This window comes from Thalassophryne amazonica, chromosome 11, assembly GCF_902500255.1.
Source record: "Thalassophryne amazonica chromosome 11, fThaAma1.1, whole genome shotgun sequence".
NCBI classification, from domain to species: Eukaryota; Metazoa; Chordata; class Actinopteri; order Batrachoidiformes; family Batrachoididae; genus Thalassophryne; species Thalassophryne amazonica.
In genome coordinates this window covers 84778177-84796377 of record NC_047113.1, presented here as the reverse complement: position 1 = coordinate 84796377, position 18201 = coordinate 84778177, and the positions used below count along the sequence as shown (strand labels likewise).

At 39.2% G+C, this 18201-nt stretch overlaps 1 protein-coding gene across 1 annotated transcript in view; it reads left to right on the top strand.

Moving 5' to 3' along the window:
- The first annotated feature begins 6578 nt into the window (after positions 1-6578).
- sparc (secreted protein, acidic, cysteine-rich (osteonectin)) overlaps positions 6579-18201 on the top strand; it is a 40914-nt gene continuing 29291 nt past the window's right edge. Inside the window, exon 1 of the mRNA XM_034182311.1 lies at positions 6579-6708. The gene's annotated coding sequence lies outside the window, so the exon portion shown is untranslated. The remainder of the gene's footprint in view (positions 6709-18201) is intronic.

Here is an 18201-nt window from a genome sequence, read left to right as displayed (position 1 = left end):
GTTTGAATTTACAAGCAGTTTTAAGTTTCTCCAGATGTTAACATGTGTATCATCTGAATATTGAGGCAATTTTAAGCTTCCCCAGATGTTGACATGTGTATCATCTGAATATTGAGGCAATTTTAAGTTTCTCCAGATGTTGACATGTGTATCATCTGAATATTGAGGCACTTTTAAGCTTCTCAAGATGTTAACATGTGTAACATTTGAATTTACAAGCAATTTTAATTTTCTCCAGATGCTGACATGTGTATCATCTGAATATTGAGGTGATTTTAAGTTTATCCAGATGTTAACGTGTAACGTTGAATATACAAGCAATTTTAAGTTCTCAAGATGTTGATATGTGTATCATCTGAATACTGAGGCGATTTTAAGTTTCTCCAGATGTTAACATGTGTATCATCTGAATATTGAGGCAATTTTAAGTTTCTCCAGATGTTGACATGTGTGTCATCTGAATATTGAGGCGATTTTAATTTTCTCCAGATGTTAACGTGTATCATCTGAATATTGAGGTGATTTTAAGTTTCTCCAGATGTTAACGTGTATCATCTGAATATTGAGCCAATTTTAAGCTTTCGGAGATGTTGACATTTGTATCATCTAAATATTGAGCCAATTTTAAGCTTCCCCAAATGTTGACGTGTATCATCTGAATATTGAGGCGATTTTAAGTTTCTCCAGATGTTAACGTGTAACGTTTGAATTTACAAGCAATTTTAAGTTTCTCAAGATGTTAACATGTGTAACATTTGAATTTACAAGCAATTTTAAGTTTCTCCAGATGTTGACATGTGTATCATCTGAATATTGAGGCGATTTTAAGTTTCTCCAGATGTTAACATGTGTATCATCTGAATATTGAGGCGATTTTAATTTTCTTCAGATGTTAACATGTGTAACGTTTGAATTTACAAGCAATTTTAAGTTTCTCAAGATGTTGATATGTGTATCATCTGAATACTGAGGCGATTTTAAGTTTCTCCAGATGTTAACATGTGTATCATCTGAATATTGAGGCAATTTTAAGTTTCTCCAGATGTTGACATGTGTATCATCTGAATATTGAGGCAATTTTAAGCTTCCCCAGATGTTGACATGTGTATCATCTGAATACTGAGGCGATTTTAAGTTTCTCCAGATGTTAACATGTGTATCATCTGAATATTGAGGCAATTTTAAGTTTCTCCAGATGTTGACATGTGTGTCATCTGAATATTGAGGCGATTTAAATTTTCTCCAGATGTTAACGTGTATCATCTGAATATTGAGGTGATTTTAAGTTTCTCCAGATGTTAACGTGTATCATCTGAATATTGAGCCAATTTTAAGCTTTCGGAGATGTTGACATTTGTATCATCTAAATATTGAGCCAATTTTAAGCTTCCCCAAATGTTGACGTGTATCATCTGAATATTGAGGCGATTTTAAGTTTCTCCAGATGTTAACGTGTAACGTTTGAATTTACAAGCAATTTTAAGTTTCTCAAGATGTTAACATGTGTAACATTTGAATTTACAAGCAATTTTAAGTTTCTCCAGATGTTGACATGTGTATCATCTGAATATTGAGGCGATTTTAAGTTTCTCCAGATGTTGACATGTGTATCATCTGAATATTGAGGCAATTTTAAGTTTCTCCAGATGTTGACATGTGTATCATCTGAATATTGAGGCAATTTTAAGCTTCCCCAGATGTTGACATGTGTATCATCTGAATATTGAGGCAATTTTAAGCTTCCCCAGATGTTGACATGTGTATCATCTGAATATTGAGGCGATTTTAATTTTCTTCAGATGTTAACATGTGTAACGTTTGAATTTACAAGTAATTTTAAGTTTCTCCAGATGTTGATATGTGTATCATCTGAATATTGAGGCAATTTTAAGTTTCTCCAGATGTTAACATGTGTAACGTTTGAATTTACAAGCAATTTTAAGTTTCTCCAGATGTTGACATGTGTATCATCTGAATATTGAGGCAATTTTAAGTTTCTCCAGATGTTGACATGTGTATCATCTGAATATTGAGGCAATTTTAAGCTTCCCCAGATGTTGACATGTGTATCATCTGAATATTGAGGCAATTTTAAGCTTCCCCAGATGTTGACATGTGTATCATCTGAATATTGAGGCGATTTTAATTTTCTTCAGGTGTTAACATGTGTAACGTTTGAATTTACAAGTAATTTTAAGTTTCTCCAGATGTTGATATGTGTATCATCTGAATATTGAGGCAATTTTAAGTTTCTCCAGATGTTAACATGTGTAACGTTTGAATTTACAAGCAATTTTAAGTTTCTCAAGATGTTGATATGTGTATCATCTGAATATTGAGGCAATTTTAAGTTTCTCCAGATGTTAACATGTGTAACGTTTGAATTTACAAGCAATTTTAAGTTTCTCAAGATGTTAACATGTGTAACATTTGAATTTACAAGCAATTTTAAGTTTCTCCAGATGTTGACATGTGTATCATCTGAATATTGAGGCGATTTTAAGTTTCTCCAGATGTTAACATGTGTATCATCTGAATATTGAGGCGATTTTAATTTTCTTCAGATGTTAACATGTGTAACATTTGAATTTACAAGCAATTTTAAGTTTCTCAAGATGTTGATATGTGTATCATCTGAATACTGAGGCGATTTTAAGTTTCTCCAGATGTTAACATGTGTATCATCTGAATATTGAGGCAATTTTAAGTTTCTCCAGATGTTGACATGTGTATCATCTGAATATTGAGGCAATTTTAAGCTTCCCCAGATGTTGACATGTGTATCATCTGAATATTGAGCCAATTTTAAGCTTCCCCAGATGTTGACATGTGTATCATCTGAATATTGAGCCGATTTTAAGTTTCTCCAGATGTTAACGTGTATCATCTGAATATTGAGGCGATTTTAAGTTTCTTCAGATGTTGACATGTGTATCATCTGAATATTGAGGCGATTTTAAGCTTCCCCAGATGTTGACATGTGTATCATCTGAATATTGAGGCGATTTTAAGTTTCTCCAGATGTTAACATGTGTATCATCTGAATATTGAGGCGATTTTAAGTTTCTCCAGATGTTAACATGTGTAACGTTTGAATTTACAAGCAATTTTAAGTTTCTCCAGATGTTGACATGTGTATCATCTGAATATTGAGGCGATTTTAAGTTTCTCCAGATGTTAACATGTGTATCATCTGAATATTGAGGCAATTTTAAGTTTCTCCAGATGTTGACATGTCTATCATCTGCATGTTGCAGCATTGTCCATGGGTGATTTATTAAGAAATCTACTTAGAGATCTGGACTTCATCAACAGTCTGGCAGGGAGCTGCCACGTATACAGAGAGAAGTGAAGACAGGGGGAAAGGGTGTGAAAAATAAAGGAAGGGAAGAGGAGGTAGTGAGACAGTAGCGCGGATAAATGATGTGGGAGGAGCAGACAAAGAGTCATGCAATAACACCACCACCTCCTCCTCCTCCTCCTCCTCAGCTCAACTGTCTCTTCCTGGCTGAATGGAAAATGCCACGTAGCTTCCTCCCTCTTTTCCATCCAGCTGTTCCTCACATCAGCTCAGTGGGAACAGACAGGAGTAATCAACAGAATAAATAAACTATGTCCCTCACAGCAGTATGAGGAATGGATTTGAAGCTCAATTGCTTCTGTTTGACGCTGAACAGCAGCTGTGTGAAACTGAATCATGATAGTTGGCTTCAGTGAGCTGAATATTCCCATATCTCAAGCTATCCCCAGACAGCTGCAAATTCTTACAGAGTTACAGCCGTGCAGAGAATTCCAGGCTGATGCTTGGAATTTACTCACCAACACCACCAATACATATCGATCTGGAAACAATCAGGGCAAATAAGAAGTTCAATGTACTAAAAATCGACTGTTGTTTCATAGTTCGTTTTTGACAAATTTGGGGTTCGGGAAGTCCTGAAGTGCTCTCTGGGAAGAGAAGCCTTACTTGCATAATACGAGGTCTCTTAGAAAACTATCTGACCTTTTTATTTTTTTAAAAAACTATATGGATTTGAATCATGTGCACTTGCATCAGCCAAGCTTCAACCTTCGTGCGCATGCGTGAGTTTCTTCACGCCTGTCGGTTGCGTCATTCGCCTGTGGGCAGGCTTTGAGTGAGCACTGGTCCACCCCCCACGTCGGATTTTCATTGTCAGGGAAATGGCTGAGCGATTGGAGCAGCGCTGAATCAAATTTTTCCAGAAACTGTGAGAGACAGCCAGGTGGAAACCATTCGGAAGATTCAGACGGCTTTCGGTGAGGATACTCTGGGCATCACACAGATTAAGGAGCATTACAACCGGATGAAAGATGGCCCACAGTGGCGCAGGGCGCGCCACACTCCAAGCGGCCATCGACAGGCTGAAACGACCTGATCATTTCCAAAGTGAAGGCTGTGTTGATCCGGGACGTCGTCTGACTACCAGAGAAATTGTGGAAGAGGTGGACATCAGCACTTTTGCGGTACATTCCACTGTTACAGGAGATTTTGTAATGAAAGACGTGTGGAGGAATTCGCGCATCGGGACGGAGCCGCTCATGGCGCACAACAAAAATCACGTCCGTAGGCAAAATCTCTACCAGATACACAAACAGGCAGACAGAGACAGACTCTCTGACAGACTCTCTGACAGATAGGCAAACACTTTGAAAGACAGACAGGCAGACTAACAGGTAGGAAGGCAGGCAGAGACAGACTTTGACAAACAGGCAAAATCTCTACCAGACACACAAACACTCTGAAAGAGAGACTTACTGATAGAGAGGGAAACTCTTTGACAGACAGGCAGACTAACAGGTCAGCCCAGTCTCACGTTTTTTTTTTTTCGTGCTCCTGTCACAAAATGAGTCAAATTTTCGTGACAGGGGTTTATTTTAACTCTATTACTAACCCTACTCCTACCCCCAACCCTAAACTTAACCATAACCTAACCCCACTCCTAACCACCCAACCCCCCGCTTCACTTTTAATTTCATGCAGCCATCATGGAATGAATTAGAGCTGCTGTGATGAAAATGAGGCGCTTTTCATCACAATATCACAAACCAATAGATTAACCCTCTGGGGTCCGAGGGCATTTTTAGGACAGTTCACTGGCATAAATGTTTTATTATTGCTGTTAATAGCTCTCCCTGCATCCCACAATCAAGTTTTATGTCTCTTTTTTTTCAGGACAACCTGTGCTTTCATAATATATATGCTTTTGTTATGTTTTATAAGTGCAATAAAGGTTTACAATCAGAAATAAGAAAGAAAAAAGTAAAGTGGAAAATTTTCCACACACATTTATTCAAAACACACAGCAAACTATAATAAACAACTGTTTTGACACTTTATAAAGGTAATTTGAGGTCTTGTGTGAAAGACTATACAACAAAAAGGTTCAAACAATAAATGCACATTTTGAACAATATATTCAAAATGGTCTATGTGTTTTTTTTTGTCTTCATCTCAAAGCAATTTCTGTCTGCTATTACACAAAGGTTACATCACAAACTTCTACTTCTACTGTGTTTTGGAGTGTTCTGTGCTGCTCCTAAAGTAGCTTTCATTCACACTTTGGCCTACTTTGGCTCCTTACAGTCTGAGGAGCGGCCCCTCCCCCTCGCTCCATTGATATGGTAAACAGTGCTTTACGCCGAGAAAGCAGCAGAGTTATCCAGTAGCATTCACATGCAAACTAGTGGAGTAATCCTGATAGTTACACACTCTTTGTTTGAGCATGTGAGATTGTCATCAGAGGCTCTCCGTCTGCTCCGTCTGCTTTCACTGATCGCTGTGCATAATGGCGCAAGGTGCATTGGAGCCCAATAGTATGTACTCATTGGAGCACCCAGGGGGCTATTCAAACGGGCCAACTAGTAACATATCACTCCTGAAAATGATCTTTGGCTTTTCACGAAAGTTAAATCTGCCCTACGATTGGATTTTGGAAAACCATGTGACAGTGAACCAATTCCGACTCACATTGCACGTCATCACACAGCTTCTATGAGGAGTACAAAGATGGCCGATGGCTGGCTCGAAAGTCTGCAGAGTTAAATTTTCAGCAAAAAAACAAAAAAAAAAAAAAACAAAAAAAGTAATTTTCTATCTCATATCATTAAAAAGTTATTTATAATTTAGTAAAGCTTGGTCTTAGCCGTCATATACAACGTCATCAGCCCCAGAGTTAATGTATATTTCGTGCTGCTGAATCACGACTTGCCGTGAGACGGGGTTGAACAGACAGGAAGACAGACTAACAGATAGGAAGGCAGACAGACAGATGCTCTGACAGACAGGCAGAATGTTGGCACTTTCTTTTTTTTGTTACTGACCTTTTTTAACCTCCACCAACAGAAGATAAACGTTTTTGACTCCACCCCCACTTTTAAACATTTTTTATTGTTTTTCCACTTTATTTTCTTCCTTCTCCAAGTATTTATTCAGCTCCACAGATTAAATATCCAGCGGAGAAAAAAAAATGCTTTTAAAAAGCTCCTTGTGCAGACTGATGTGGGTTGGAGCAGAGATTTAACACTAGGTTCCACCCACTGGACATAAAGGGTGGGTGGGGTAACAGAGAGGCTGAGTGGGGTAAGTGGGGGTAACTGGGACATCCCAGTGCTCGTGTCGAGACTGTCAGATCGAATCGGGTCCTGCACACAGCTGACTTCTCCTTCACTTCCACTGCAGAGTTCAAGGTAAGACGACCGAACGGCGTCATCGCTCCGAGTAACCAAGAATCATCTGGTGTTCTGACGCTAAGGATCAAAGAATTTACACTCAAATCTGCTTTTATAGAATGAAAAGTAAAACAATAGCTGCAAAAACTCCCAAACATTCTCTAATATCTGATACAGAACTCTGAGAAGAACCTCCAATGCACAACGAGCTGAAGAAGTCCTCTGACTGGTGTTGATGGTTTCTTGAGCAGTATCGATTTTCCTTTGAAAGACTTTTTAAAACCACTTTGAAATGATTGAAGCTACAGACAAACTTCAACCAACAACTTAGTCATAAAACAGCTTTAAGGAAAATCACCGGCTGCAGCTTCATGAGCTGTTCTGCAGGATTTTCCGTGTTAATGTGGATGTTTTGTGCCACATTGGTGCCAGGAGGACGAGGAGGAGGAAAGGACCAGAGGTTAAGAAAGAGAAGGGCTGTGAACACAAGTTCATATGCTTATTACTTTTACTTCTTTAAATTAAGGCTTTCAGCATCATTAAATCACTGGTACGGTTTGTGTTGCATTAAGAAATGTTTGGTTTGTACATAATTACATTTTTGTGAGTTTGTGCCTGAAGAATAACCTGAAAAAAGAGAGTGATGGAAAACTCACAGAGCACTCAGGGCACATATTCATGGCAGATTCCAAAAATGTCATTTTCATGAGCTTTTATACAAATGCCAACATGCTCCATTTCACAAGAACGGCAGTTAATGCCACGCCAGCGTTTTCATCATGGCAAACCTTTATATAACACAGATTATTGCGATATTTCACAAAATGTGTACCATTTCTTGACCCCCCGCACCCCCCCCCCCCAAAAAATTTTGTTTATCCGCGTTAAGCAAAACCTTCAAAAAAATCTTGTGAAACTAGTCCATTAAAATAGGGAGGGGTGTCATTCCAAAAAATTTTGAAATCAAAAAATTTTGCATGGAATATGGAAATATACATGGAATAAACCATAACAGTATAATTTTGGGTCATTTGGTTCCAAAAACCCATATGGACGGAACGTTTGAAAATTTCAAGTAACGCGTGTGTCGTATATGTGCTGTTGACGTAGAAAACTACTCTATTGCTTATAATTAGTTCACTGTGGCCATGTTATTCTTTACATGTGATGATTATACTCAACTGATGTTCCTGAAATAAAAACTACATAGATTTTGTTTGTTACAATTGATCGTAATGTACTGAAATTAGGTTTTTTGTCAATTACTCTTAAAAAACACCAGATAGGCTTATTGTTACTATAGAAGTTGAATATAAACTTGGGGTCAAGCAACATTTGGAGCCAAATTTCAAGTCTCTAGGTGCAGGGGTTCTCAAGATATGACATTTTTGTTGATATATTTGGCGATTTTTGAACCTGATATCTTCACTGGCTCCATCCATATGGGTTTTTGGAACCAAATGACCCAAGATTTATCCTGCTATGGTTTATTCCGTGTATATTTCCATATTCCATGCAAACATTTATAGATTTCCAAATTTGTTGAAATAACACCCCTCCCTAATTAAAACAATAATATACAGTATTGCACTACTCTGGGCAGCACGGTGGTGCAAGCAGTTAGCACAGGGGTGGATCCAGAATTTTTTGGTTGGGGGAGGGGACCTGATTCATCTTGATTGGACAATCTGCTGAGAGGATTCCAGTCATTCAAGTCAAATATTAATTTTTATTGGAAGCCATATCTTTCATCACCACCAATGAATGTTTGACAGATTGTCCAGGAATCTCCAAGAAGACTTTAATCTATAATAGTATCACACATATCATATATGTTTATGCTACTTCTGTGGACAGATGATACAGTGGAAAAATGATTTTATATTGTTGAACACAGTGGCATATGTAAAGCCTTTTTCAGTTGGAGGCAATGACTAAGAACGTTAGATTATCAAACTTTCTTACTTTCTTTTCATTTTACTTTTTTTGGTTGGGGGGGGGGGGGGGGCATGCATACATCTGGACTTTGGAGATCCACAAGGTAGGGGATCCAGCATAAAAAAATGTGCCAAACAAGTACACCACCCTGAGCAAAACGTGAGCAGGCAAAAATAAAAATAAAAATAAATAAAATTTAGTTGTGCACAACTGAGAAACGTCGTGGCTCTGCCCTTTTTACACAGAAGGAGACGACGATGAAGTAGTAAGGCCAGTATAGGCCCCAAGGCTCCCTCATTGTGTAATGATATCTACTCCAGACCAGGCCCAATATTTTCAACAAATTTTGCAAAAAAAAAAAAAAAAAGTTCATTAATTAAATGTCATTGAATGTGGTTGGGGGAGTGAATGTTTTAGCTCCACCCCTTTACCTGGATCTGCTCCAGAATATAATGGAATGTATTTCAGAATGAGTCCTATCTTTGAATTTGTTTTCGATCAATCGGCCTGATCTTGTATCTCCTCAGTGGGTCAGGTCACTCCGACACCCCTCAGCAGTTTCTGAGTCGTCCTGTCAACATACGGCTGCAGAGAAACAAAGATTACATTAAAAAAAGAAAAAGAAACAGAAGGACTTATGGGATTCCTGCAAACCTCCACAAAGCAATGGGAGCGTTTCTCTGACAAATCTCTCCCTTCATCCCTCTCGACCTCCCCCTCTCTCATTACTCCCAAGGAATGTGGGTTTCCATGACGATCGGTTACCAGCTGTGTGAGATAGTTTGGAGTCTTCGACTGTCAATCATTTCCACCCACAGATGGAGACACATACACAAAAAAAAATGTAATCATGGAAAACTATTAATTTTACCAAAGTAACGAGCGATGTCCACAAAGCAGCTCTGCTGTGGAACGTTTAGAACGTAAGATTTGTTCTGGTGAGATTCCTCTTCATTAGACGGCACAGATACCTTTAATTTAGTCAATTATGATGCATATTTACTGCATTAACATGCTTCTTTTAAACATGCATCCTGAATTCTTTCATGCAACATGGACATGGGCTGCAATACCTGCATTAAGCCACGGGGGGCAGTGGTACCACATAGGCAGGAAAGCTTGGCAAAGTAGTAGTCCAGTCATTTTATGAAAAAAAGGGGGTCAACCTGGAACAAATTGCAACAGAAATGATTTTGGTGGCATTTGAACCCTGAAACTGTTTTATAAAACATACTAAAAGTCTAGAAAGATAAAAAATCGGGAACACACCCAAAATCCAAGATGGCCGTCCAAAAACATGCAAAAATTTAGTTTTTCCAAAATAACTCAAACAATATCAACATTTAAGCACATAAATGTATTGATGTTAAATATAAACTTGGGTATTGTGGACATTTTGACACCAAAATTAGGTCTCTATCTGTAATGGTTATTGAGATACAGCCTATATGTAGTTTACATACACTCAAGGATGGCAATTTGGTTTGTGTCCTATTACGTTAAAAATATTGCAGTTAAGGCCCAGAAATGTATTGAAGTTGAATATAAACTTGTGCATTGTGGACATTTTGGCACCAAAAAAATAGCTGTAGCTATTACAGTTTTTGAGATATGCTATAAAAATACATGTACACTCGACAAAAACTGATGAAATTGAGCATTGTTATGTTGAAAACTAAGTACCATTTCTGAAAAGGTTCATCTAAAGAAGGTAATAATAATCTTTTTGAGTCAATATTTCACTGGAATATGAATAGAGAAGTTACTCATATATTATGTATAATAGAGTGGATGTCAATGCACAACCAGGGCACACTGGTGACACCACTGCTGTGTGGACAACCTGGAGAAAGCCTCAGTTCTCTCAGATACAGGCGCTTTTGTGATAAGGTTGCAACAAAGACAACTCATGTGCAGCCACAGTGTTTGCCACCCACTTCGGCAGCTGCCAAGCTTCATAGTCTGAGAGTTTACTTGCAACTTCAGGAATGGAAAGGTGAAGATGAAGGTGACAACATGCCATTGCAAGAATGGGGATGGAAAGTTTCTGATAGTCAGGTTGTCCCAATTATGACTGACTTGCAAGCAGCACCAGATTCTCTTCTGCATGCTGTGAGATGTAACTGCAGTACTGACTGTAGTACACTGCGATGTACATGTCGCAAACTGAACGTAGATTGCTCAGCAGCGTGTGGCAACTGCAGAGGTACAGGGTGTACAAATGCAGGCCAACTCAATGATAACAGGATGATGAGACTGAAATTTGAACAAGTAAAATTTCAAGTGATGTACGCAATACTGATTTCACCTGAACTTTTATTATTATCATGCTTCATTGGTTTTACTGTAAAATTAGTGTGTGATTACATCTGTGTCATTAAAAAAGTTAGTGCAGCTGACAAGCACTAAGAATATTATTATTATTACATTCTTTAAATGACTATTTCAGAACAGTTACTTGGTTTCAACATAACAATTTCACCATTTTTAGCCAAGTGTAGATGGCTTATGTGCTTTATCTCAAAAACTGTAAGAGCTACAGCCATTCTTTTGGTGCTAAAATGTCCACAATACACAAGTTTATATTCAACGTCAATACATTTCTGGGCCTTAACTGCAATATTTTTAACGTAATAGGACACAAACCAAATTGCAGTCCTTGAGTGTATGTAAAACTACAAATAGACTGTATCTCAAGAACCGTTACAGATAGAGACTTAATTTTGGTGTCAAAATGTCCACAATACCCAAGTTTATATTAACATCAATACATTTATGTGCTTAAATATTGATATTTTGTGAGTTATTTGGGAAAAAAACAAATTTTTGCATGTTTTCGGGTGGCCATCTTGGATTTTGGGACTGTTCCCGATTTTTATCTTTCTAGACTTTAGTATGTTTTATAAAACAGTTTCATGGTTCAAATGCCACCAAAATCATTTCTGTTGCAATTTGTTCTGGGTCAAACCATAAAATGACTGGACTATAGAAGAATAAGCATTGATCTTCCACCTGGTGGGCAGTTTAATCCTTCTGGTTCATAGAAAATATGCAGGGAAATATGTTAAAGATGCTCAGTTGGTTCATTTTATCATGCAAGACTTCACAGATTTTTGGTTTATAATATGCATATGTAAGTTATTCTAACAGATTTCCTCATAAGTCACCTCAGGCCCCATACACAAGTAAAGTCTAGACATTACACTCTCCATCAGCACCCACACTGATGATGGAGTAACTAAAAACTCCTTCAGGCGTTTTTGATTATAGGAAGAAACCTCAAGCAGGCCAGACTCAGTGAGGTGGCCATCTGCTTGGCCAATGGCCATTTTAATAAACAAAATAAATAAAGCGCAACATAAGACTGGCTGAAATGATGCTCACTGCAATGATGCAATAGTTGAAAAGAGGCAAAGTGTAGATTGGAGCCCCATTGAATAGTATACAAATAATGTTTATTCACCTTGTTCAATGGAACATTGGCTCTTTTAACTCATGATTGTGTTCTTCCCATTGCACAAATAGAAAACCATAATTTTATATGACATCTATTTACATCTATGCTGTAACCACATAATCAATCAATCAATCAATTTTTTATATAGCGCCAAATCACAACAAAACAGTTGCCCCAAGGCGCTTTATATTGTAAGGCAAGGCATACAATAATATGTAAAACCCCCAACGGTCAAGATGACCCCCTGTGAGCAAGCACTTGGCTACAGTGGGAAGGAAAAACTCCCTTTTAACAGGAAGAAGAACCTCCAGCAGAACCAGGCTCAGGGAGGGGCAGTCTTCTGCTGGGACTGGTTGGAAGGCTGAGGGAGAGAACCAGGAAAAAGACATGCTGTGGAGGGGAGCAGAGATCGATCACTAATGATTAAATGCAGAGTGGTGCATACAGAGCAAAAGAGAAAGAAACAGTGCATCATGGGAACCCCCAGCAGTCTACGTCTACAGCAGCATAACTAAGGGATGGTTCAGGGTCACCTGATCCAGCCCTAACTATAAGCTTTAGCAAAAAGGAAAGTTTTAAGCCTAATCTTAAAAGTAGAGAGGGTGTCTGTCTCCCTGATCTGAATTGGGAGCTGGTTCCACAGGAGAGGAGCCTGAAAGCTGAAGGCTCTGCCTCCCATTCTACTCTTACAAACCCTAGGAACTACAAGTAAGCCTGCAGTCTGAGAGCGAAGCGCTCTATTGGGGTGATATGGTACTACGAGGTCCCTAAGATAAGATGGGACCTGATTATTCAAACCTTATAAGTAAGAAGAAGAATTTTAAATTCTATTCTAGAATTAACAGGAAGCAAATGAAGAGAGGCCAATATGGGTGAGATATGCTCTCTCCTTCTAGTCCCGTCAGTACTCTAGCTGCAGCATTTGAATTAACTGAAGGCTTTTTAGGGAACTTTTAGGACAATCTGATAATAATGAATTACAATAGTCCAGCCTAGAGGAAATAAATGCATGAATTAGTTTTTCAGCATCACTCTGAGACAAGACCTTTCTGATTTTAGAGATATTGCGTAAATGCAAAAAGCAGTCCTACATATTTGTTTAATATGCGCTTTGAATGACATATCCTGATCAAAAATGACTCCAAGATTTCTCACAGTATTACTAGAGGTCAGGGTAATGCCATCCAGAGTAAGGATCTGGTTAGACACCATGTTTCTAAGATTTGTGGGGCCAAGTACAATAACTTCAGTTTTATCTGAGTTTAAAAGCAGGAAATTAGAGGTCATCCATGTCTTTATGTCTGTAAGACAATCCTGCAGTTTAGCTAATTGTGTGTGTCCTCTGGCTTCATGGATAGATAAAGCTGGGTATCATCTGCGTAACAATGAAAATTTAAGCAATACCGTCTAATAATACTGCCTAAGGGAAAGCATGTATAAAGTGAATAAAATTGGTCCTAGCACAGAACCTTGTGGAACTCCATAATTAACTTTAGTCTGTGAAGAAGATTCCCCATTTACATGAACAATTGTAATCTATTAGACAAATATGATTCAAACCACCGCAGCGCAGTGCCTTTAATACCTATGGCATGCTCTAATCTCTGTAATAAAATTTTATGGTCAACAGTATCAAAAGCAGCACTGAGGTCCAACAGAACAAGCACAGAGACGAGTCCACTGTCCGAGGCCATAAGAAGATCATTTGTAACCTTCACTAATGCTGTTTCTGTACTATGATGAATTCTAAAACCTGACTGAAACTCTTCAAATAGACCATTCCTCTGCAGATGATCAGTTAGCTGTTTTACAACTACCCTTTCAAGAATTTTTGAGAGAAAAGGAAGGTTGGAGATTGGCCTATAATTAGCTAAGATAGCTGGGTCAAGTGATGGCTTTTTAAGTAATGGTTTAATTACTGCCACCTTAAAAGCCTGTGGTACATAGCCAACTAACAAAGATAGATTGATCATATTTAAGATCGAAGCATTAAATAATGGTAGGGCTTCCTTGAGCAGCCTGGTAGGAATGGGGTCTAATAAACATGTTGATGGTTTGGATGAAGGTAACTAATGAAAATAACTCAGACAGAACAATCGGAGAGAAAGAGTCTAACCAAATACCGGCATCACTGAAAGCAGCCAAAGATAACGATACGGTCTTTGGGATGGTTATGAGTAATTTTTTCTCTAATAGTTAAAATTTTGTTAGCAAAGAAGTCATGAAGTCATTACTAGTTAAAGTTAATGGAATACTCAGCTCAATAGAGCTCTGACTCTTTGTCAGCCTGGCTACAGTGCTGAAAAGAAACCTGGGGTTGTTCTTATTTTCTTCAATTAGTGATGAGTAGAAAGATGTCCTAGCTTTACGGAGGGCTTTTTTATAGAGCAACAGACTCTTTTTCCAGGCTAAGTGAAGATCTTCTAAATTAGTGAGACGCCATTTCCTCTCCAACTTACGGGTTATCTGCTTTAAGCTGCCGGTTTGTGAGTTATACCACGGAGTCAGGCACTTCTGATTTAAAGCTCTCTTTTTCAGAGGAGCTACAGCATCCAAAGTTGTCTTCAATGAGGAGTAAAACTATTGACGAGATACTCTATCTCCCTTACAGAGTTTAGGTAGCTACTCTGCACTGTGTTGGTATATGGCATTAGAGAACATAAAGAAGGAATCATATCCTTAAACCTAGTTACCAGCGCTTTCTGAAAGACTTCTAGTGTAATGAAACTTATTCCCCACTGCTGGGTAGTCCATCAGAGTAAATGTAAATGTGATTAAGAAATGATCAGACAGAAGGGAGTTTTCAGGGAATACTGTTAAGTCTTCTATTTCCATACCATAAGTCAGAACAAGATCTAAGATATGATTAAAGTGGTGGGTGGACTCATTACTTTTTGAGCAAAGCCAATAGAGTCTAATAATAGATTAAATGCAGTGTTGAGGCTGTCATTCTCAGCATCTGTGTGGATGTTAAAATCGCCCACTATATTATCTTATCTGAGCTAAGCACTAAGTCAGACAAAAGGTCTGAAAATTCACAGAGAAACTCACAGTAACCGACCAGGTGGACGATAGATAATAACAAATAAAACTGGTTTTTGGGACTTCCAATTTGGATGGACAAGACTAAGAGACAAGCTTTCAAATGAATTAAAGCTCTGTCTGGGTTTTTGATTAATTAATAAGCTGGAATGGAAGATTGCTGCTATCCTCCTCCTCGGCCCGTGCTACGAGCATTCTGACAGTTAGTGTGACTCGGGGGTGTTGACTCATTTAAACTAACATATTCATCCTGCTGTAACCAGGTTTCTGTTAGGCAGAATACCAACAGGGACTTAGAAGAGAGAGACCTAATGTTAATAGACCACATTTAACTGTTTTAGTCTGTGGTGCAGTTGAAGGTGCTATATTATTTTTTCTTTTTGAATTTTTATGCTTAAATAGATTTTTGCTGGTTGTTGGTGGTCTGGGAGCAGGCACCGTCTCTACGGGGATGGGGTAATGAGGGGATGGCAGGGGGAGAGAAGCTGCAGAGAGGTGTGTAAGACTACAACTCTGCTTCCTGGTCCCAACCCTGGATAGTCACGGTTTGGAGGATTTAAGAAAATTGGCCAGATTTCTAGAAATGAGAGCTGCTCCATCCAAAGTGGGATGGATGCCGTCTCTCCTAACAAGACCAGGTTTTCCCCAGAAGCTTTGCCAATTATCTATGAAGCCCACCTCATTTTTTGGACACCACTCAGACAGCCAGCAATTCAAGGAGAACAGGCGGCTAAACATGTCACTCCCGGTCCGATTGGGGAGGGGCCCAGAGAAAACTACAGAGTCCGACATTGTTTTTGCAAAGTTACACACCGATTTAATGTTAATTTTAGTGACCTCCGATTGGCGTAACCGGGTGTCATTACTGCCGACGTGAATTACAATCTTACCAAATTTACGCTTAGCCTTAGCCAGCAGTTTCAAATTTCCTTCAATGTCGCCTGCTCTGGCCCCCGGAAGACAATTGACTATGGTTGCTGGTGTCGCTAACTTCACATTTCTCAAAATAGAGTCGCCAATAACCAGAGTTTGATCCTCGGCGGGTGTGTCGTCGAGTGGGGAAAACGGTTAGAAATGTGAACGGGTTGGCGGTGTACACGGGGCTTCTGTTTAGAACTACGCTTCCTCCTCACAGTCACCCAGTCAGCCTGCTTGGGATCTGCCAGGCGGGAACTAACGGTGGCTAAGCTACCTTGGTCCGCACCGACTACAGGGGCCTGGCTAGCTGTAGAATTTTCCACGGTGCAGAGCCGAGTCTCCAATTCGCCCAGCCTGGCCTCCAAAGCTACGAATAAGCTACACTTATTACAAGTACCATTACTGCTAAAGGAGGCCGAGGAATAACTAAACATTTCACACCCAGAGCAGAAAAGTGTGGGAGAGACAGGAGAAGCCGCCATGCTAAATCGGCTAAGAGCTAGTAGCTACGCTAACCTAGCGGATTCCTAAGAACACGCAAAGTGAATAATTTAGAGGTGATTCAGCAGAAGGAGTGCTTTAGTTAAGGCACGTAAAGATTACACTGGGAAACAAATCGTAATCTAGATAACTAGATCAATCTAACTGCGCAGATTAAACAGCTAACAGATACAGAAAAACACCGCTGTGCTCCGGAACAGGAAGTGATACAATACCGCAGTGAGAGCCAACCACCAGTAGAGGCAAGCAAGCAACATAATCAAGAAAAAGTCTATGTGCTCTTGATAGCTTCCTTGTATCAGACATATGTTTACAAAAATGGTAGTGGAGTCAGTGAAGCGAAATGTAAGTAAAGTCCCTTTGGCTTCTCACTTGTGGTCGGCTCAATGATTTGACAAGGTGGTCTCCAACCACAAACTTTCCGCAATGGAAACAAGTGCAGTTAACCGGATGCCTGCCTGACCCACCCCCAACCCTACCCCTGCTCCAGTGTCTGGAACCAAAATGCAAGAAGAACCATACAATAGACGGATTATTTTTTTGTTTAAAATGGGACAAAAATCAATGCCATGTGACATACAATCCACCAATCAAATGGCAAGGATCTATTTAGGTGTTATGTAAACTGCATTAGTAAATTATTGACTTGCTTACTGAGGCAGAAAACATTTACTGCTCTCTGTGATTGCATGGTGATCATTACATTTTGCAGCACGGAGTGGTGGAGGCGTCCTGTTGGGAATATGAATCAATTTAACTTTGTCTCTTTGTGTATCACTTAAATCTATGTGGATGCATCAACCTTTGGCTGCCGCTATAATTCACTATATGACACTTGTGTAATTATGCAGCTCCAACACTCTGTACTATGAGGATCTTTCATGAAGTCGTTATAGTTTACATAGTTTGGTGTCTTTGGAAGCTCTGGGAGCACCATGACGTCTGAATCTCAGGTTTAGATCATCTTCTTCCAAAGTGTTTCAGTATGAAATGGGCTCTTCTTCACTTAATCGGTTCTAATCCCTTCCTCACCATTCACACTGAAGTTCATGTGTCCAGGAACAACAGGTGTCTGTTTCTTTGACTTATAAAAGTGCCAAGTTGTCTTTTTCTGTGTAGTTGGTCGGACAGGAGGACAAAGTGTGTGTGCATTAGTATGAAGGAGGTAGAAGCTGAGTGTCTCTGGCTGGTTAAAGTTTGAGTAGAACCGTCCAATCCTTCGTAAAAAGAGACGTTGATGACAGCAGTGGAGCTAAGTATTATGGGAAATGGTGGGCCTGCATACCAAAATCCAGAAAAAGCTGTAATCTGAACAGGAAAGAAGGAGTGAGTTTGCGTCCCGATGTGAGTGAATGGGAGGAGTCAAATAACAACGCAATGCAGATTAAAGCCGCTACATATGCACCAGTTGGACGTTCCTCAGGGTTTGGACGGGACATCTCACTAGTTCTTAGCCTGTTAGTTAGAAGGTGCAGTAGATAGAATATCATTTGGCTAGAAAATCTCACGGTTCGTCTAAAATACCATAAACAAACACCAACTCTAACCCAAAACCTAATCTCGGACCTTCTGATACATGGTCCTTCTGAAAACATGGCAGATCCCATTGGGGATTGGAGAAAAACAGATTTGTGTTATATTACTTGAAGATGCTA